Source organism: Spermophilus citellus (assembly GCF_964194105.1).
Source record: "Spermophilus citellus genome assembly, chromosome: 5".
NCBI lineage: Eukaryota > Metazoa > Chordata > Mammalia > Rodentia > Sciuridae > Spermophilus > Spermophilus citellus.
Genome location: NC_138186.1, coordinates 129,483,836 through 129,506,844, shown reverse-complemented (window position 1 = coordinate 129,506,844; position 23,009 = coordinate 129,483,836). Strand labels below are relative to the sequence as shown.

Genomic DNA, 23,009 nt, shown 5'->3' with positions numbered 1-23,009 from the left:
AAAAATGGTTTAATCAGTAATTGGTTAGCAGAACAAATAAACTGCTGGCCATACTTACACATATTTAGTTGCCTTACAAAGCTTGCCATGTTATTGTGCTTGAAGTATTTTGGAAGAATTTCTTTTGCAAATCTTTGTTCATCCAAGACCAGAAAACTTTGGCCATTCTAAGGAAAACCAGAAAAGGTCAATTAGTTAAGGTTCTCTGGCACACTCATATATATGAATCCCAAACCTGTCCTGACCAGTCCTTCCATGATACCTTCAAATCAAAATTCTATTCCTGATAATGGCAACAACAACAACAAATTGCAATTAAGTGCCAAACTGCAATTAAATTTTTCGATATCTACCTGACACCAAATACTGCATTATATCATTAGCATTTCCATTAAATAAGAAAAATAGACCATTTCTGCTATCTTGTATAACAATACAATAAATAAGATAAATTAAAAGGAAACACATTTTATCAATATCTGTAGTAGACACTATACTAAGATGCACTGATTACAAATCGACTGCAAAACTCGAAGCTATATGTTTACTACATTAAAACTGAAAGTTAACAGTGGCCAGGTGAGGGGGCCCAAGCCTGTAATCCCAGAGGGTAGGAAGGCTGAGGGAGGAGGATCTAATAAATATCCACAATACATACAAAACTCCTACAATTCAACAACAAAAATCAAACAACCTAACTAAAACAAAACAAAGGACTGTAGTAGACCTTTCTCCAAAGAACATTTATAAATATAGTCAATAAGCACATGAAAAGGCACTCAATATCACTTAATCATTAGAAATAAAATCAAAACCACTATGAGATACCTACTACTTCGTAGCCATTAAGATGGTCATGAGCAAAAAACAAAAAATAAGTATTGATGAAGATGTGGAGAAATTTGAACTCGTGTGAATTGCCAATGGATTATAAAAGTGTGGCTACTATGGAAAGAGTATAGTAGTTCCTCAAAAAATTAAAACAATCACTATAATATCCCGCAATTCCTGTTATAGATATGTACTTAAAAGAAGAAAAAGAAGCATAAACGTTGAAGCTCACAATAGCATTATTTATAATAGCCAAAAGGTAGAAACAACCAAAATGTCCAACAGTTGAATGGATAAACAAAATGTAGTATATACAATGAAATATTCAGTCTTAAAAAGTTAGTCATGATTGCTCTCATTATATCAAAGAAGACATTTGGTATTTGTTTTTTAGGGATTGATAAGCAATAGCCTGTGTTTGAACATCTGTCTACTCCCCCGACAGCTCTCCTCATAAAAGGTCCCAGATGCAAAGCGAGGGGTGTGTGCGTGTGGTCAGGTCGCTAGGGTACAGATTTCCCCAGCTAACCCCGCGCTGAAGAGCCTGGCCTGGATCTCCGGGTTCCGATCCCTACCCCAGCCGGATGGAGGATGAGTGTGCAATAACGTGGCTCCCGCGCCCTAGGTACATCCTCGGCCTAGGCTGCGCGGGTCGGTTCGGAACGCGACCCGGCCGGACCGTTACGGGCCGCCCCTCCCCCACCGCGGCCCGCGGCGAGCGGTGCGGCTGGACCCCAGCTCCCCTCGTGACCAATACCAGGGGTCCTCTAGAGGCTGCCCGCAAAGGCCGCGCGGTGCCGCACAGCCGCCGCGCGCCTGGCAGGGAGCGTGGAGCCTCAGGCCGCGAGGGACAACCCCGCGGGAGGGAGCGGGAGGAGGCGGTTGGGTGGGTCCTCTAGAGGCTGCGCGCAAAGGCCGCGCGGTGCCGCACAGCCGCCCCGCGCCTGGCTGGGAGCGTGGAGCCTCAGGCCGCGAGGGACAACCCCGCGGGAGGGAGCGGGAGGAGGCGGTTGGGAGGGTCCTCTAGAGGCTGCCCGCAAAGGCCGCGCGCGGTGCCGCACAGCCGCCACGCGCCTGGCAGGGAGCGTGGAGCCTCAGGCCGCGAGGGACAACCCCGCGGGAGGGAGCGGGAGGAGGCGGTTGGGTGGGTCCTCTAGAGGCTGCGCGCAAAGGCCGCGCGGTGCCGCACAGCCGCCGCGCGCCTGGCAGGGAGCAGCGAGCCTCAGGCCTCCGAGGGACAACCCCATGGGAGGGAGCAGGAGGAGGCGGTTCGGAGGGTCCTCTACAGGCTGCGCGCAAAGGCCGCACAGCAGCAGTGCGCCTGGCAGGGAGCGTGGAGCCTCAGGCCGCGAGGGACAACCCCGCGAGAGGGAGCGGGAGGAGGCGGTTCGGAGGGTCCTCTAGAGGCTGCACGCAAAGGCTTCGCGCGGTGCCGCACAGCCAGAGCTGGCCTGGCAGGGAGCGTGGAGCCTCAGGCCGCGAGGGACAACCCCGTGGGAGGGAGCGGGAGGGAGCGGGAGGAGGCGGTTCGGAGGGTCCTCTAGAGGCTGCACGCAAAGGCCGCGCACGGTGCCGCACAGCCGCCGCGCGCCTGGCAGGGAGCGAGGAGCCTCAGGCCGCCTAGGGACAACCCCGCGGGAGGAAGCAGGAGGAGGCGGTTCGGAGGCTGCGGTGCCCCGACCATACCTGGCTCTAGGTGATGAACTCGGTGTGGGTTTCCTCCACAAACGTCCACAGCTTGCTGAGGAAAGCCAGCACGTTCCAACTCTGCTTCAGCGTTAACCAGACACAGGAATTCCGAATTTTACACCCCAACCCAGCGGCAGTGGTGGTGGTGCTGGCCAAGCCTTAGGTGGCGGCGGCAGCAGCTGCTCCCCGAGAACGCCCACCGCATGGGCGCAGCAGCTCTTGGGCCCCGCCCCCCACCCAGCCCTGCAGGGCGCTCAGCTAGGCTAGGAGGCCCAGTGACCACAGGTGACAGACAAATCTCTGTGCTCCGCCCATGGGCGCAGATTTTATGATTTAATGGCATCCACTGAAAAATCCTTTTGAATTCCTAATTGGGTCAAATTATTTAAAAATTAACTATGCCTATTATATTAAAAAGTAAGGGGAAATCTCCCACAAAACACAGTAAGACTGTTTTATAGTAATAATAATAAAAAGTGCTAAGAAATTGGCTAGTGTATTAATTAAGCTCCCAAGAATAAAGTATCTCAAAATTGTTATGCCAGGTAAAAGCTACTGAGATATTATATGAGAGTATAGAAAAATCATCATTAGCTATGAGAAATGTTTCTGCTGTTGTTAAAAAGGATATATAACACTTGGCTTAATTTGTTTGTCTTCAAAATTTTACTTTTGTGTATTTAATACATAAAAAACTAAGATCAATTACTAACTACTCAACAGTTTTCTTTGTGTTACACACATAACTCATTAAACAAATGCAAATGATAGTCACAAGGAAAAGAGCTTCTTACCTTTCGAATAACTTGTTGCTGCTGTGCATGCTTTGCTCTTAATTCAGACACCTCCTTCCAAAGGGACTCATTCTCACTATTATAATTAAAAAATAAATAAATAAAAAAGATTTAGTCAGAAAACCAAACCCCAGTATCTTAATTAAGAATACTAGAGAATTAAAAAACACAAACCTAGAGAACTTAACTATGTTTGTTTTCACTATGATATGTATTTTTATGAGACCAGAAAGCTGGTTCAATAATACAGGAATGACAACTATCTCAACACAACTCCAGAATCGTTCCCTCTTAAATGTATTATCTGCTATTCATGGCAAAATATACAAAAAAAAAAAAAAAAAAAAAAAAAACCCACTTAAAACACACTTCTATATCCATATGGTAGCAAGCAATTTACTCCTTTTGATAATGTGGTTCATTACTTTTTTTAATGTTCATCACTTAAGTGAGGTTAGAATTTGTGAATCACCTTAGGAAACAAAAGTGACATTTACTGAACACTTGATGTGCTTCAGGCACTATGCTAAACATTTCAATTAAGCATTTAAATTTCTCTAAAATCAGCCAAGTAAGGAATAATTGTCTTGAAAGATTAGGACACTGAGGTACAGAGAATTTGTGGGAACCTGCCCAGTGTCACAAAGATAATTCTATAACTGTTAAAGCCAAACTAAAGTGAGACTCTCAAACTACCTTGATAACTGTCTCAAACAAGCATATACAAACCACTGTTTTATTTTTTTAAAAGATGTCTGTATTTGGGGTGAAAATGGGAGTTCAAAACACAATTTGAGTCAAATGTATGAAAGATGATATATCATGAGCTATGTAATGCTTTAAATAATCAATAAATAAAAATTAAAAAAAAAAAAGATGGAATATTCAACAATGTCAAACCAATAACTTGCCCAATACTAAGATTCTTTTCCTTTGCCGTTTCTTAATTGAAATTGCACTGTGAAAATGGTGAGAAGATATAAAAGATAATCTACCAATTAAATAATTTTCAACTTTTGTTAATCTCCACAAAAGCTATTTTTCTCAGTCTGAATTATTACAAAAAGAAATGTGGATTTAAATACAGAGGTATATGAAAAGGAGATTTTCTTTAATACTTACTTACTGAATAACTGCTATATTTTTTCAGACGCACCTTTAAAGATGCTATTATCTGCCTACTAAAGGAGGAGATCATTGCCTCTAACACTTAAAGGATGATCTGGGGATCTATTTCCTTAAGAGCTATACTAAGATTCAAAGAATTAGGTCAAAGTATAGCGAACAGACACATCCTCAGTGATTAAATAAAATATGCAAAATGGAGAAATTTATATTTATTCAAAAAAAGAACCAAAGCCCAAGGTTACTATTAAAATATAGTTAGGAATATAACTGAAATGGGTGAAGAATACTTCAAGGAACTACTCTCAAGCCCTTGGAAACTATTAAAGGGAAAAATCTCACCTGCTTACTAAGAGTAGTAAAATACCTCTCTCTCTCTCTCTCTCTCTCTCTCTCTCTCTCTCTCTATATATATATATATATATATATATATATATATATATATATAAACTTATTACTTTTGTAAGTTAGGAAAACCTATCAAGTAATGTCATAAAACAAAACAAAGCATCTTTTTGAAGAAAAGGTTTAAATAACATTCTCCCACACCTATGCAGGACAAATATCAAGTAGGGCAAATCTCTTGGGTTCTTTTATTCCCTACTTTTTGTGTCCTACTTTTTCCTAATAGAACTCAAGGAAGAATTTTAAAGGAGGGGGGGGGAGGATGAGTAGTACATAAGATTTTTTGTGTGTGCCCTCTTTTGTTTGTGAACACCTAAGTAGAAATGCATTTCCTACACTAAAGATTTATTGTTTCTTCAGTAATATTTGTTTATCAAATTGTTTTGATGTTCTTAGGTTCATACGTGATCCTGACCATCACAATTAAAACGTGTTATTAAAGTTAAGTCTATGACTACAAATCAAAAGTAGTAAGAACCAATGCACCAGACAACTCCAACACCCAACACATTAGTACTATATTTGGAAGAATGGTTTACCTTTTTAATTCTGAAAGTCTGGACTCAATTGTTTCCTGTTTTATTTGAACCTTCTGAGCACTACTTATAATTTTTGTTAAATCTTCCTGGCGAATTTTATTTTCTTCTGGTTTTGAAGATGAAACCTTTCAAAAAGCAAATTTAGAAAATCAAAAATACACGGCACACCCATGATTATAATTCAAAGCTTCCCTATTATAAGAATTTTTTGTGATCTACTCAAAGGGAGATTTTGTTCTAAAAGCCCAGGGTGGAATTCTAGGAAAAGAATACACTTCACAGCTCATCCAGAGAGAAAGCAAGAAATAATCAGAAAACAAAACAAAACAAAATTTCTTTAAGTTTCCATGAGCAGTAACATCTTAGGGTTTTTTTTCTTTTCCTTCTGCCAAATTCCCTGTAATTTTCTCAAGCCTTTTTATTACCACATTCCACTTTTAATTAAATTTATACAGTAATGGCTACATGGCAGGTCATTTTCTTTCATGGTTTACAGCCCTTTTATGGATTTAGTAAAAATATCTTATTTCAGCAAAAGATATTCATTCAAAAATGTAATAATTAATGCCTACCATGTACAAAGTACTTATTCTGTACAATGGATATATATCAGTAAACAACAAAAAAAGTCCTACAGTGAGGACTTTTTTTCAGTCAACACAGGAATGAACCTTCCTAATATAATAATGACTCTTCATCCTCAATCAGAATGTTGTAAGCATTTTCCTTTCATCAAGAAAATAAAGAATGAGCTCTCACTACAGATGAACACAGGGAAAGGTGGAGGATAGAATATTTAATTAAAGTTTTATTGGTCTGATTCATTCTAACAAAGAACACCTGAGTAATTTCTGTACATTCTGCATTACAATAGCTAAAATTGCTCATTGGTCAATCATACATGTCAAAATCTTAGCTAAATAATGTTAACAACAACTCACCTTCCTTTTAATGTTCTCCAACAAGTCATCCTGGCCTTGTTTGAAGAAAGGATGCTGAAATTCAACAGGATCATCTCTTTCCTGCTTTACTATTCCAGAGTCAATATGTACTACTTTACGGAAACCATCTGAAAAAAATTGAAAATTTAATCACACTGGAATTAGACAATAGTCAAAAAGTCACAATGCTTGTGTGGAATTTTCCTTTATCATCTATCTTAATGAGAAAAAAATGGTTTAATCAGTAATTGGTTAGCAGAACAAATAAACTGCTGGCCATACTTACACATATTTAGTTGCCTTACAAAGCTTGCCATGTTATTGTGCTTGAAGTATTTTGGAAGAATTTCTTTTGCAAATCTTTGTTCATCCAAGACCAGAAAACTTTGGCCATTCTAAGGAAAACCAGAAAAGGTCAATTAGTTAAGGTTCTCTGGCACACTCATATATATGAATCCCAAACCTGTCCTGACCAGTCCTTCCATGATACCTTCAAATCAAAATTCTATTCCTGATAATGGCAACAACAACAACAAATTGCAATTAAGTGCCAAACTGCAATTAAATTTTTCGATATCTACCTGACACCAAATACTGCATTATATCATTAGCATTTCCATTAAATAAGAAAAATAGACCATTTCTGCTATCTTGTATAACAATACAATAAATAAGATAAATTAAAAGGAAACACATTTTATCAATATCTGTAGTAGACACTATACTAAGATGCACTGATTACAAATCGACTGCAAAACTCGAAGCTATATGTTTACTACATTAAAACTGAAAGTTAACAGTGGCCAGGTGAGGGGGCCCAAGCCTGTAATCCCAGAGGGTAGGAAGGCTGAGGGAGGAGGATCTAATAAATATCCACAATACATACAAAACTCCTACAATTCAACAACAAAAATCAAACAACCTAACTAAAACAAAACAAAGGACTGTAGTAGACCTTTCTCCAAAGAACATTTATAAATATAGTCAATAAGCACATGAAAAGGCACTCAATATCACTTAATCATTAGAAATAAAATCAAAACCACTATGAGATACCTACTACTTCGTAGCCATTAAGATGGTCATGAGCAAAAAACAAAAAATAAGTATTGATGAAGATGTGGAGAAATTTGAACTCGTGTGAATTGCCAATGGATTATAAAAGTGTGGCTACTATGGAAAGAGTATAGTAGTTCCTCAAAAAATTAAAACAATCACTATAATATCCCGCAATTCCTGTTATAGATATGTACTTAAAAGAAGAAAAAGAAGCATAAACTTTGAAGCTCACAATAGCATTATTTATAATAGCCAAAAGGTAGAAACAACCAAAATGTCCAACAGTTGAATGGATAAACAAAATGTAGTATATACAATGAAATATTCAGTCTTAAAAAGTTAGTCATGATTGCTCTCATTATATCAAAGAAGACATTTGGTATTTGTTTTTTAGGGATTGATAAGCAATAGCCTGTGTTTGAACATCTGTCTACTCCCCCGACAGCTCTCCTCATAAAAGGTCCCAGATGCAAAGCGAGGGGTGTGTGCGTGTGGTCAGGTCGCTAGGGTACAGATTTCCCCAGCTAACCCCGCGCTGAAGAGCCTGGCCTGGATCTCCGGGTTCCGATCCCTACCCCAGCCGGATGGAGGATGAGTGTGCAATAACGTGGCTCCCGCGCCCTAGGTACATCCTCGGCCTAGGCTGCGCGGGTCGGTTCGGAACGCGACCCGGCCGGACCGTTACGGGCCGCCCCTCCCCCACCGCGGCCCGCGGCGAGCGGTGCGGCTGGACCCCAGCTCCCCTCGTGACCAATACCAGGGGTCCTCTAGAGGCTGCCCGCAAAGGCCGCGCGGTGCCGCACAGCCGCCGCGCGCCTGGCAGGGAGCGTGGAGCCTCAGGCCGCGAGGGACAACCCCGCGGGAGGGAGCGGGAGGAGGCGGTTGGGTGGGTCCTCTAGAGGCTGCGCGCAAAGGCCGCGCGGTGCCGCACAGCCGCCCCGCGCCTGGCAGGGAGCGTGGAGCCTCAGGCCGCGAGGGACAACCCCGCGGGAGGGAGCGGGAGGAGGCGGTTGGGTGGGTCCTCTAGAGGCTGCGCGCAAAGGCCGCGCGGTGCCGCACAGCCGCCGCGCGCCTGGCAGGGAGCAGCGAGCCTCAGGCCTCCGAGGGACAACCCCATGGGAGGGAGCAGGAGGAGGCGGTTCGGAGGGTCCTCTACAGGCTGCGCGCAAAGGCCGCACAGCAGCAGTGCGCCTGGCAGGGAGCGTGGAGCCTCAGGCCGCGAGGGACAACCCCGCGAGAGGGAGCGGGAGGAGGCGGTTCGGAGGGTCCTCTAGAGGCTGCACGCAAAGGCTTCGCGCGGTGCCGCACAGCCAGAGCTGGCCTGGCAGGGAGCGTGGAGCCTCAGGCCGCGAGGGACAACCCCGTGGGAGGGAGCGGGAGGGAGCGGGAGGAGGCGGTTCGGAGGGTCCTCTAGAGGCTGCACGCAAAGGCCGCGCACGGTGCCGCACAGCCGCCGCGCGCCTGGCAGGGAGCGAGGAGCCTCAGGCCGCCTAGGGACAACCCCGCGGGAGGAAGCAGGAGGAGGCGGTTCGGAGGCTGCAGTGCCCCGACCATACCTGGCTCTAGGTGATGAACTCGGTGTGGGTTTCCTCCACAAACGTCCACAGCTTGCTGAGGAAAGCCAGCACGTTCCAACTCTGCTTCAGCGTTAACCAGACACAGGAATTCCGAATTTTACACCCCAACCCAGCGGCAGTGGTGGTGGTGCTGGCCAAGCCTTAGGTGGCGGCGGCAGCAGCTGCTCCCCGAGAACGCCCACCGCATGGGCGCAGCAGCTCTTGGGCCCCGCCCCCCACCCAGCCCTGCAGGGCGCTCAGCTAGGCTAGGAGGCCCAGTGACCACAGGTGACAGACAAATCTCTGTGCTCCGCCCATGGGCGCAGATTTTATGATTTAATGGCATCCACTGAAAAATCCTTTTGAATTCCTAATTGGGTCAAATTATTTAAAAATTAACTATGCCTATTATATTAAAAAGTAAGGGGAAATCTCCCACAAAACACAGTAAGACTGTTTTATAGTAATAATAATAAAAAGTGCTAAGAAATTGGCTAGTGTATTAATTAAGCTCCCAAGAATAAAGTATCTCAAAATTGTTATGCCAGGTAAAAGCTACTGAGATATTATATGAGAGTATAGAAAAATCATCATTAGCTATGAGAAATGTTTCTGCTGTTGTTAAAAAGGATATATAACACTTGGCTTAATTTGTTTGTCTTCAAAATTTTACTTTTGTGTATTTAATACATAAAAAACTAAGATCAATTACTAACTACTCAACAGTTTTCTTTGTGTTACACACATAACTCATTAAACAAATGCAAATGATAGTCACAAGGAAAAGAGCTTCTTACCTTTCGAATAACTTGTTGCTGCTGTGCATGCTTTGCTCTTAATTCAGACACCTCCTTCCAAAGGGACTCATTCTCACTATTATAATTAAAAAATAAATAAATAAAAAAGATTTAGTCAGAAAACCAAACCCCAGTATCTTAATTAAGAATACTAGAGAATTAAAAAACACAAACCTAGAGAACTTAACTATGTTTGTTTTCACTATGATATGTATTTTTATGAGACCAGAAAGCTGGTTCAATAATACAGGAATGACAACTATCTCAACACAACTCCAGAATCGTTCCCTCTTAAATGTATTATCTGCTATTCATGGCAAAATATACAAAAAAAAAAAAAAAAAAAAAACCCACTTAAAACACACTTCTATATCCATATGGTAGCAAGCAATTTACTCCTTTTGATAATGTGGTTCATTACTTTTTTTAATGTTCATCACTTAAGTGAGGTTAGAATTTGTGAATCACCTTAGGAAACAAAAGTGACATTTACTGAACACTTGATGTGCTTCAGGCACTATGCTAAACATTTCAATTAAGCATTTAAATTTCTCTAAAATCAGCCAAGTAAGGAATAATTGTCTTGAAAGATTAGGACACTGAGGTACAGAGAATTTGTGGGAACCTGCCCAGTGTCACAAAGATAATTCTATAACTGTTAAAGCCAAACTAAAGTGAGACTCTCAAACTACCTTGATAACTGTCTCAAACAAGCATATACAAACCACTGTTTTATTTTTTTAAAAGATGTCTGTATTTGGGGTGAAAATGGGAGTTCAAAACACAATTTGAGTCAAATGTATGAAAGATGATATATCATGAGCTATGTAATGCTTTAAATAATCAATAAATAAAAATTAAAAAAAAAAGATGGAATATTCAACAATGTCAAACCAATAACTTGCCCAATACTAAGATTCTTTTCCTTTGCCGTTTCTTAATTGAAATTGCACTGTGAAAATGGTGAGAAGATATAAAAGATAATCTACCAATTAAATAATTTTCAACTTTTGTTAATCTCCACAAAAGCTATTTTTCTCAGTCTGAATTATTACAAAAAGAAATGTGGATTTAAATACAGAGGTATATGAAAAGGAGATTTTCTTTAATACTTACTTACTGAATAACTGCTATATTTTTTCAGACGCACCTTTAAAGATGCTATTATCTGCCTACTAAAGGAGGAGATCATTGCCTCTAACACTTAAAGGATGATCTGGGGATCTATTTCCTTAAGAGCTATACTAAGATTCAAAGAATTAGGTCAAAGTATAGCGAACAGACACATCCTCAGTGATTAAATAAAATATGCAAAATGGAGAAATTTATATTTATTCAAAAAAAGAACCAAAGCCCAAGGTTACTATTAAAATATAGTTAGGAATATAACTGAAATGGGTGAAGAATACTTCAAGGAACTACTCTCAAGCCCTTGGAAACTATTAAAGGGAAAAATCTCACCTGCTTACTAAGAGTAGTAAAATACCTCTCTCTCTCTCTCTCTCTCTCTCTCTCTCTCTCTCTCTCTCTATATATATATATATATATATATATATATATATATATAAACTTATTACTTTTGTAAGTTAGGAAAACCTATCAAGTAATGTCATAAAACAAAACAAAGCATCTTTTTGAAGAAAAGGTTTAAATAACATTCTCCCACACCTATGCAGAACAAATATCAAGTAGGGCAAATCTCTTGGGTTCTTTTATTCCCTACTTTTTGTGTCCTACTTTTTCCTAATAGAACTCAAGGAAGAATTTTAAAGGAGGTGGGGGGGGGGGGATGAGTAGTACATAAGATTTTTTGTGTGTGCCCTCTTTTGTTTGTGAACACCTAAGTAGAAATGTATTTCCTACACTAAAGATTTATTGTTTCTTCAGTAATATTTGTTTATCAAATTGTTTTGATGTTCTTAGGTTCATACGTGATCCTGACCATCACAATTAAAACGTGTTATTAAAGTTAAGTCTATGACTACAAATCAAAAGTAGTAAGAACCAATGCACCAGACAACTCCAACACCCAACACATTAGTACTATATTTGGAAGAATGGTTTACCTTTTTAATTCTGAAAGTCTGGACTCAATTGTTTCCTGTTTTATTTGAACCTTCTGAGCACTACTTATAATTTTTGTTAAATCTTCCTGGCGAATTTTATTTTCTTCTGGTTTTGAAGATGAAACCTTTCAAAAAGCAAATTTAGAAAATCAAAAATACACGGCACACCCATGATTATAATTCAAAGCTTCCCTATTATAAGAATTTTTTGTGATCTACTCAAAGGGAGATTTTGTTCTAAAAGCCCAGGGTGGAATTCTAGGAAAAGAATACACTTCACAGCTCATCCAGAGAGAAAGCAAGAAATAATCAGAAAACAAAACAAAACAAAATTTCTTTAAGTTTCCATGAGCAGTAACATCTTAGGGTTTTTTTTCTTTTCCTTCTGCCAAATTCCCTGTAATTTTCTCAAGCCTTTTTATTACCACATTCCACTTTTAATTAAATTTATACAGTAATGGCTACATGGCAGGTCATTTTCTTTCATGGTTTACAGCCCTTTTATGGATTTAGTAAAAATATCTTATTTCAGCAAAAGATATTCATTCAAAAATGTAATAATTAATGCCTACCATGTACAAAGTACTTATTCTGTACAATGGATATATATCAGTAAACAACAAAAAAAGTCCTACAGTGAGGACTTTTTTTCAGTCAACACAGGAATGAACCTTCCTAATATAATAATGACTCTTCATCCTCAATCAGAATGTTGTAAGCATTTTCCTTTCATCAAGGAAATAAAGAATGAGCTCTCACTACAGATGAACACAGGGAAAGGTGGAGGATAGAATATTTAATTAAAGTTTTATTGGTCTGATTCATTCTAACAAAGAACACCTGTGTATTTTCTGTACATTCTGCATTACAATAGCTAAAATTGCTCATTGGTCAATCATACATGTCAAAATCTTAGCTAAATAATGTTAACAACAACTCACCTTCCTTTTAATGTTCTCCAACAAGTCATCCTGGCCTTGTTTGAAGTAAGGATGCTGAAATTCAACAGGACCATCTCTTTCCTGCTTTACTATTCCAGAGTCAATATGTACTACTTTACGGAAACCATCTGAAAAAAATTGAAAATTTAATCACACTGGAATTAGACAACAGTCAAAAAGTCACAATGCTTGTGTGGAATTTTCCTTTATCATCTTAATGAGAAAAAAAAATGGTTTAATCAGTAATTGGTTAGCAGAACAAATAAACTGCTGGCCATACTTACACATATTTAGTTGCCTTACAAAGCTTGCCATGTTATTGTGCTTGAAGTATTTTGGAAGAATTTCTTTTGCAAATCTTTGTTCATCCAAGACCAGAAAACTTTGGCCATTCTAAGGAAAACCAGAAAAGGTCAATTAGTTAAGGTTCTCTGGCACACTCATATATATGAATCCCAAACCTGTCCTGACCAGTCCTTCCATGATACCTTCAAATCAAAATTCTATTCCTGATAATGGCAACAACAACAACAAATTGCAATTAAGTGCCAAACTGCAATTAAATTTTTCGATATCTACCTGACACCAAATACTGCATTATATCATTAGCATTTCCATTAAATAAGAAAAATAGACCATTTCTGCTATCTTGTATAACAATACAATAAATAAGATAAATTAAAAGGAAACACATTTTATCAATATCTGTAGTAGACACTATACTAAGATGCACTGATTACAAATCGACTGCAAAACTCGAAGCTATATGTTTACTACATTAAAACTGAAAGTTAACAGTGGCCAGGTGAGGGGGCCCAAGCCTGTAATCCCAGAGGGTAGGAAGGCTGAGGGAGGAGGATCTAATAAATATCCACAATACATACAAAACTCCTACAATTCAACAACAAAAATCAAACAACCTAACTAAAACAAAACAAAGGACTGTAGTAGACCTTTCTCCAAAGAACATTTATAAATATAGTCAATAAGCACATGAAAAGGCACTCAATATCACTTAATCATTAGAAATAAAATCAAAACCACTATGAGATACCTACTACTTCGTAGCCATTAAGATGGTCATGAGCAAAAAACAAAAAATAAGTATTGATGAAGATGTGGAGAAATTTGAACTCGTGTGAATTGCCAATGGATTATAAAAGTGTGGCTACTATGGAAAGAGTATAGTAGTTCCTCAAAAAATTAAAACAATCACTATAATATCCCGCAATTCCTGTTATAGATATGTACTTAAAAGAAGAAAAAGAAGCATAAACTTTGAAGCTCACAATAGCATTATTTATAATAGCCAAAAGGTAGAAACAACCAAAATGTCCAACAGTTGAATGGATAAACAAAATGTAGTATATACAATGAAATATTCAGTCTTAAAAAGTTAGTCATGATTGCTCTCATTATATCAAAGAAGACATTTGGTATTTGTTTTTTAGGGATTGATAAGCAATAGCCTGTGTTTGAACATCTGTCTACTCCCCCGACAGCTCTCCTCATAAAAGGTCCCAGATGCAAAGCGAGGGGTGTGTGCGTGTGGTCAGGTCGCTAGGGTACAGATTTCCCCAGCTAACCCCGCGCTGAAGAGCCTGGCCTGGATCTCCGGGTTCCGATCCCTACCCCAGCCGGATGGAGGATGAGTGTGCAATAACGTGGCTCCCGCGCCCTAGGTACATCCTCGGCCTAGGCTGCGCGGGTCGGTTCGGAACGCGACCCGGCCGGACCGTTACGGGCCGCCCCTCCCCCACCGCGGCCCGCGGCGAGCGGTGCGGCTGGACCCCAGCTCCCCTCGTGACCAATACCAGGGGTCCTCTAGAGGCTGCCCGCAAAGGCCGCGCGGTGCCGCACAGCCGCCGCGCGCCTGGCAGGGAGCGTGGAGCCTCAGGCCGCGAGGGACAACCCCGCGGGAGGGAGCGGGAGGAGGCGGTTGGGTGGGTCCTCTAGAGGCTGCGCGCAAAGGCCGCGCGGTGCCGCACAGCCGCCCCGCGCCTGGCTGGGAGCGTGGAGCCTCAGGCCGCGAGGGACAACCCCGCGGGAGGGAGCGGGAGGAGGCGGTTGGGAGGGTCCTCTAGAGGCTGCCCGCAAAGGCCGCGCGCGGTGCCGCACAGCCGCCACGCGCCTGGCAGGGAGCGTGGAGCCTCAGGCCGCGAGGGACAACCCCGCGGGAGGGAGCGGGAGGAGGCGGTTGGGTGGGTCCTCTAGAGGCTGCGCGCAAAGGCCGCGCGGTGCCGCACAGCCGCCGCGCGCCTGGCAGGGAGCAGCGAGCCTCAGGCCTCCGAGGGACAACCCCATGGGAGGGAGCAGGAGGAGGCGGTTCGGAGGGTCCTCTACAGGCTGCGCGCAAAGGCCGCACAGCAGCAGTGCGCCTGGCAGGGAGCGTGGAGCCTCAGGCCGCGAGGGACAACCCCGCGAGAGGGAGCGGGAGGAGGCGGTTCGGAGGGTCCTCTAGAGGCTGCACGCAAAGGCTTCGCGCGGTGCCGCACAGCCAGAGCTGGCCTGGCAGGGAGCGTGGAGCCTCAGGCCGCGAGGGACAACCCCGTGGGAGGGAGCGGGAGGGAGCGGGAGGAGGCGGTTCGGAGGGTCCTCTAGAGGCTGCACGCAAAGGCCGCGCACGGTGCCGCACAGCCGCCGCGCGCCTGGCAGGGAGCGAGGAGCCTCAGGCCGCCTAGGGACAACCCCGCGGGAGGAAGCAGGAGGAGGCGGTTCGGAGGCTGCAGTGCCCCGACCATACCTGGCTCTAGGTGATGAACTCGGTGTGGGTTTCCTCCACAAACGTCCACAGCTTGCTGAGGAAAGCCAGCACGTTCCAACTCTGCTTCAGCGTTAACCAGACACAGGAATTCCGAATTTTACACCCCAACCCAGCGGCAGTGGTGGTGGTGCTGGCCAAGCCTTAGGTGGCGGCGGCAGCAGCTGCTCCCCGAGAACGCCCACCGCATGGGCGCAGCAGCTCTTGGGCCCCGCCCCCCACCCAGCCCTGCAGGGCGCTCAGCTAGGCTAGGAGGCCCAGTGACCACAGGTGACAGACAAATCTCTGTGCTCCGCCCATGGGCGCAGATTTTATGATTTAATGGCATCCACTGAAAAATCCTTTTGAATTCCTAATTGGGTCAAATTATTTAAAAATTAACTATGCCTATTATATTAAAAAGTAAGGGGAAATCTCCCACAAAACACAGTAAGACTGTTTTATAGTAATAATAATAAAAAGTGCTAAGAAATTGGCTAGTGTATTAATTAAGCTCCCAAGAATAAAGTATCTCAAAATTGTTATGCCAGGTAAAAGCTACTGAGATATTATATGAGAGTATAGAAAAATCATCATTAGCTATGAGAAATGTTTCTGCTGTTGTTAAAAAGGATATATAACACTTGGCTTAATTTGTTTGTCTTCAAAATTTTACTTTTGTGTATTTAATACATAAAAAACTAAGATCAATTACTAACTACTCAACAGTTTTCTTTGTGTTACACACATAACTCATTAAACAAATGCAAATGATAGTCACAAGGAAAAGAGCTTCTTACCTTTCGAATAACTTGTTGCTGCTGTGCATGCTTTGCTCTTAATTCAGACACCTCCTTCCAAAGGGACTCATTCTCACTATTATAATTAAAAAATAAATAAATAAAAAAGATTTAGTCAGAAAACCAAACCCCAGTATCTTAATTAAGAATACTAGAGAATTAAAAAACACAAACCTAGAGAACTTAACTATGTTTGTTTTCACTATGATATGTATTTTTATGAGACCAGAAAGCTGGTTCAATAATACAGGAATGACAACTATCTCAACACAACTCCAGAATCGTTCCCTCTTAAATGTATTATCTGCTATTCATGGCAAAATATACAAAAAAAAAAAAAAAAAAAAAAAAAAACCCACTTAAAACACACTTCTATATCCATATGGTAGCAAGCAATTTACTCCTTTTGATAATGTGGTTCATTACTTTTTTTAATGTTCATCACTTAAGTGAGGTTAGAATTTGTGAATCACCTTAGGAAACAAAAGTGACATTTACTGAACACTTGATGTGCTTCAGGCACTATGCTAAACATTTCAATTAAGCATTTAAATTTCTCTAAAATCAGCCAAGTAAGGAATAATTGTCTTGAAAGATTAGGACACTGAGGTACAGAGAATTTGTGGGAACCTGCCCAGTGTCACAAAGATAATTCTATAACTGTTAAAGCCAAACTAAAGTGAGACTCTCAAACTACCTTGATAACTGTCTCAAACAAGCATATACAAACCACTGTTTTATTTTTTTAAAAGATGTCTGTATTTGGGGTGAAAATGGGAGTTCAAAACACAATTTGAGTCAAATGTATGAAAGATGATATATCATGAGCTATGTAATGCTTTAAATAATCAATAAATAAAAATTAAAAAAAAAAAAGATGGAATATTCAACAATGTCAAACCAATAACTTGCCCAATACTAAGATTCTTTTCCTTTGCCGTTTCTTAATTGAAATTGCACTGTGAAAATGGTGAGAAGATATAAAAGATAATCTACCAATTAAATAATTTTCAACTTTTGTTAATCTCCACAAAAGCTATTTTTCTCAGTCTGAATTATTACAAAAAGAAATGTGGATTTAAATACAGAGGTATATGAAAAGGAGATTTTCTTTAATACTTACTTACTGAATAACTGCTATATTTTTTCAGACGCACCTTTAAAGATGCTATTATCTGCCTACTAAAGGAGGAGATCATTGCCTCTAACACTTAAAGGATGATCTGGGGATCTATTTCCTTAAGAGCTATACTAAGATTCAAAGAATTAGGTCAAAGTATAGCGAACAGACACATCCTCAGTGATTAAATAAAATATGCAAAATGGAGAAATTTATATTTATTCAAAAAAAGAACCAAAGCCCAAGGTTACTATTAAAATATAGTTAGGAATATAACTGAAATGGGTGAAGAATACTTCAAGGAACTACTCTCAAGCCCTTGGAAACTATTAAAGGGAAAAATCTCACCTGCTTACTAAGAGTAGTAAAATACCTCTCTCTCTCTCTCTCTCTCTCTCTCTCTCTCTCTCTCTCTATATATATATATATATATATATATATATATATATATATAAACTTATTACTTTTGTAAGTTAGGAAAACCTATCAAGTAATGTCATAAAACAAAACAAAGCATCTTTTTGAAGAAAAGGTTTAAATAACATTCTCCCACACCTATGCAGGACAAATATCAAGTAGGGCAAATCTCTTGGGTTCTTTTATTCCCTACTTTTTGTGTCCTACTTTTTCCTAATAGAACTCAAGGAAGAATTTTAAAGGAGGGGGGGGGAGGATGAGTAGTACATAAGATTTTTTGTGTGTGCCCTCTTTTGTTTGTGAACACCTAAGTAGAAATGCATTTCCTACACTAAAGATTTATTGTTTCTTCAGTAATATTTGTTTATCAAATTGTTTTGATGTTCTTAGGTTCATACGTGATCCTGACCATCACAATTAAAACGTGTTATTAAAGTTAAGTCTATGACTACAAATCAAAAGTAGTAAGAACCAATGCACCAGACAACTCCAACACCCAACACATTAGTACTATATTTGGAAGAATGGTTTACCTTTTTAATTCTGAAAGTCTGGACTCAATTGTTTCCTGTTTTATTTGAACCTTCTGAGCACTACTTATAATTTTTGTTAAATCTTCCTGGCGAATTTTATTTTCTTCTGGTTTTGAAGATGAAACCTTTCAAAAAGCAAATTTAGAAAATCAAAAATACACGGCACACCCATGATTATAATTCAAAGCTTCCCTATTATAAGAATTTTTTGTGATCTACTCAAAGGGAGATTTTGTTCTAAAAGCCCAGGGTGGAATTCTAGGAAAAGAATACACTTCACAGCTCATCCAGAGAGAAAGCAAGAAATAATCAGAAAACAAAACAAAACAAAATTTCTTTAAGTTTCCATGAGCAGTAACATCTTAGGGTTTTTTTTCTTTTCCTTCTGCCAAATTCCCTGTAATTTTCTCAAGCCTTTTTATTACCACATTCCACTTTTAATTAAATTTATACAGTAATGGCTACATGGCAGGTCATTTTCTTTCATGGTTTACAGCCCTTTTATGGATTTAGTAAAAATATCTTATTTCAGCAAAAGATATTCATTCAAAAATGTAATAATTAATGCCTACCATGTACAAAGTACTTATTCTGTACAATGGATATATATCAGTAAACAACAAAAAAAGTCCTACAGTGAGGACTTTTTTTCAGTCAACACAGGAATGAACCTTCCTAATATAATAATGACTCTTCATCCTCAATCAGAATGTTGTAAGCATTTTCCTTTCATCAAGAAAATAAAGAATGAGCTCTCACTACAGATGAACACAGGGAAAGGTGGAGGATAGAATATTTAATTAAAGTTTTATTGGTCTGATTCATTCTAACAAAGAACACCTGAGTAATTTCTGTACATTCTGCATTACAATAGCTAAAATTGCTCATTGGTCAATCATACATGTCAAAATCTTAGCTAAATAATGTTAACAACAACTCACCTTCCTTTTAATGTTCTCCAACAAGTCATCCTGGCCTTGTTTGAAGAAAGGATGCTGAAATTCAACAGGATCATCTCTTTCCTGCTTTACTATTCCAGAGTCAATATGTACTACTTTACGGAAACCATCTGAAAAAAATTGAAAATTTAATCACACTGGAATTAGACAATAGTCAAAAAGTCACAATGCTTGTGTGGAATTTTCCTTTATCATCTATCTTAATGAGAAAAAAATGGTTTAATCAGTAATTGGTTAGCAGAACAAATAAACTGCTGGCCATACTTACACATATTTAGTTGCCTTACAAAGCTTGCCATGTTATTGTGCTTGAAGTATTTTGGAAGAATTTCTTTTGCAAATCTTTGTTCATCCAAGACCAGAAAACTTTGGCCATTCTAAGGAAAACCAGAAAAGGTCAATTAGTTAAGGTTCTCTGGCACACTCATATATATGAATCCCAAACCTGTCCTGACCAGTCCTTCCATGATACCTTCAAATCAAAATTCTATTCCTGATAATGGCAACAACAACAACAAATTGCAATTAAGTGCCAAACTGCAATTAAATTTTTCGATATCTACCTGACACCAAATACTGCATTATATCATTAGCATTTCCATTAAATAAGAAAAATAGACCATTTCTGCTATCTTGTATAACAATACAATAAATAAGATAAATTAAAAGGAAACACATTTTATCAATATCTGTAGTAGACACTATACTAAGATGCACTGATTACAAATCGACTGCAAAACTCGAAGCTATATGTTTACTACATTAAAACTGAAAGTTAACAGTGGCCAGGTGAGGGGGCCCAAGCCTGTAATCCCAGAGGGTAGGAAGGCTGAGGGAGGAGGATCTAATAAATATCCACAATACATACAAAACTCCTACAATTCAACAACAAAAATCAAACAACCTAACTAAAACAAAACAAAGGACTGTAGTAGACCTTTCTCCAAAGAACATTTATAAATATAGTCAATAAGCACATGAAAAGGCACTCAATATCACTTAATCATTAGAAATAAAATCAAAACCACTATGAGATACCTACTACTTCGTAGCCATTAAGATGGTCATGAGCAAAAAACAAAAAATAAGTATTGATGAAGATGTGGAGAAATTTGAACTCGTGTGAATTGCCAATGGATTATAAAAGTGTGGCTACTATGGAAAGAGTATAGTAGTTCCTCAAAAAATTAAAACAATCACTATAATATCCCGCAATTCCTGTTATAGATATGTACTTAAAAGAAGAAAAAGAAGCATAAACGTTGAAGCTCACAATAGCATTATTTATAATAGCCAAAAGGTAGAAACAACCAAAATGTCCAACAGTTGAATGGATAAACAAAATGTAGTATATACAATGAAATATTCAGTCTTAAAAAGTTAGTCATGATTGCTCTCATTATATCAAAGAAGACATTTGGTATTTGTTTTTTAGGGATTGATAAGCAATAGCCTGTGTTTGAACATCTGTCTACTCCCCCGACAGCTCTCCTCATAAAAGGTCCCAGATGCAAAGCGAGGGGTGTGTGCGTGTGGTCAGGTCGCTAGGGTACAGATTTCCCCAGCTAACCCCGCGCTGAAGAGCCTGGCCTGGATCTCCGGGTTCCGATCCCTACCCCAGCCGGATGGAGGATGAGTGTGCAATAACGTGGCTCCCGCGCCCTAGGTACATCCTCGGCCTAGGCTGCGCGGGTCGGTTCGGAACGCGACCCGGCCGGACCGTTACGGGCCGCCCCTCCCCCACCGCGGCCCGCGGCGAGCGGTGCGGCTGGACCCCAGCTCCCCTCGTGACCAATACCAGGGGTCCTCTAGAGGCTGCCCGCAAAGGCCGCGCGGTGCCGCACAGCCGCCGCGCGCCTGGCAGGGAGCGTGGAGCCTCAGGCCGCGAGGGACAACCCCGCGGGAGGGAGCGGGAGGAGGCGGTTGGGTGGGTCCTCTAGAGGCTGCGCGCAAAGGCCGCGCGGTGCCGCACAGCCGCCCCGCGCCTGGCTGGGAGCGTGGAGCCTCAGGCCGCGAGGGACAACCCCGCGGGAGGGAGCGGGAGGAGGCGGTTGGGAGGGTCCTCTAGAGGCTGCCCGCAAAGGCCGCGCGCGGTGCCGCACAGCCGCCACGCGCCTGGCAGGGAGCGTGGAGCCTCAGGCCGCGAGGGACAACCCCGCGGGAGGGAGCGGGAGGAGGCGGTTGGGTGGGTCCTCTAGAGGCTGCGCGCAAAGGCCGCGCGGTGCCGCACAGCCGCCGCGCGCCTGGCAGGGAGCAGCGAGCCTCAGGCCTCCGAGGGACAACCCCATGGGAGGGAGCAGGAGGAGGCGGTTCGGAGGGTCCTCTACAGGCTGCGCGCAAAGGCCGCACAGCAGCAGTGCGCCTGGCAGGGAGCGTGGAGCCTCAGGCCGCGAGGGACAACCCCGCGAGAGGGAGCGGGAGGAGGCGGTTCGGAGGGTCCTCTAGAGGCTGCACGCAAAGGCTTCGCGCGGTGCCGCACAGCCAGAGCTGGCCTGGCAGGGAGCGTGGAGCCTCAGGCCGCGAGGGACAACCCCGTGGGAGGGAGCGGGAGGGAGCGGGAGGAGGCGGTTCGGAGGGTCCTCTAGAGGCTGCACGCAAAGGCCGCGCACGGTGCCGCACAGCCGCCGCGCGCCTGGCAGGGAGCGAGGAGCCTCAGGCCGCCTAGGGACAACCCCGCGGGAGGAAGCAGGAGGAGGCGGTTCGGAGGCTGCGGTGCCCCGACCATACCTGGCTCTAGGTGATGAACTCGGTGTGGGTTTCCTCCACAAACGTCCACAGCTTGCTGAGGAAAGCCAGCACGTTCCAACTCTGCTTCAGCGTTAACCAGACACAGGAATTCCGAATTTTACACCCCAACCCAGCGGCAGTGGTGGTGGTGCTGGCCAAGCCTTAGGTGGCGGCGGCAGCAGCTGCTCCCCGAGAACGCCCACCGCATGGGCGCAGCAGCTCTTGGGCCCCGCCCCCCACCCAGCCCTGCAGGGCGCTCAGCTAGGCTAGGAGGCCCAGTGACCACAGGTGACAGACAAATCTCTGTGCTCCGCCCATGGGCGCAGATTTTATGATTTAATGGCATCCACTGAAAAATCCTTTTGAATTCCTAATTGGGTCAAATTATTTAAAAATTAACTATGCCTATTATATTAAAAAGTAAGGGGAAATCTCCCACAAAACACAGTAAGACTGTTTTATAGTAATAATAATAAAAAGTGCTAAGAAATTGGCTAGTGTATTAATTAAGCTCCCAAGAATAAAGTATCTCAAAATTGTTATGCCAGGTAAAAGCTACTGAGATATTATATGAGAGTATAGAAAAATCATCATTAGCTATGAGAAATGTTTCTGCTGTTGTTAAAAAGGATATATAACACTTGGCTTAATTTGTTTGTCTTCAAAATTTTACTTTTGTGTATTTAATACATAAAAAACTAAGATCAATTACTAACTACTCAACAGTTTTCTTTGTGTTACACACATAACTCATTAAACAAATGCAAATGATAGTCACAAGGAAAAGAGCTTCTTACCTTTCGAATAACTTGTTGCTGCTGTGCATGCTTTGCTCTTAATTCAGACACCTCCTTCCAAAGGGACTCATTCTCACTATTATAATTAAAAAATAAATAAATAAAAAAGATTTAGTCAGAAAACCAAACCCCAGTATCTTAATTAAGAATACTAGAGAATTAAAAAACACAAA

General features: G+C 41.7%; 1 pseudogene across 1 annotated transcript in view; it reads right to left on the bottom strand.

Annotated features, from left to right (window-relative positions):
• LOC308649998 overlaps positions 1–23,009 on the bottom strand; it is a 125,949-nt pseudogene that overhangs the window by 90,820 nt on the left and 12,120 nt on the right. The window contains exons 10-27 of the transcript in view: positions 22,837–22,912; positions 22,040–22,120; positions 19,581–19,689; positions 19,295–19,422; positions 18,354–18,478; positions 16,284–16,359; positions 15,487–15,567; positions 13,028–13,136; positions 12,744–12,871; positions 11,803–11,927; positions 9,737–9,812; positions 8,940–9,020; positions 6,611–6,719; positions 6,325–6,452; positions 5,384–5,508; positions 3,315–3,390; positions 2,518–2,598; positions 59–167 (exon numbers count right to left, since the gene is read on the bottom strand). The product of the transcript in view is annotated as an uncharacterized misc_RNA (transcript). The remainder of the gene's footprint in view (positions 1–58; positions 168–2,517; positions 2,599–3,314; positions 3,391–5,383; positions 5,509–6,324; positions 6,453–6,610; positions 6,720–8,939; positions 9,021–9,736; positions 9,813–11,802; positions 11,928–12,743; positions 12,872–13,027; positions 13,137–15,486; positions 15,568–16,283; positions 16,360–18,353; positions 18,479–19,294; positions 19,423–19,580; positions 19,690–22,039; positions 22,121–22,836; positions 22,913–23,009) is intronic.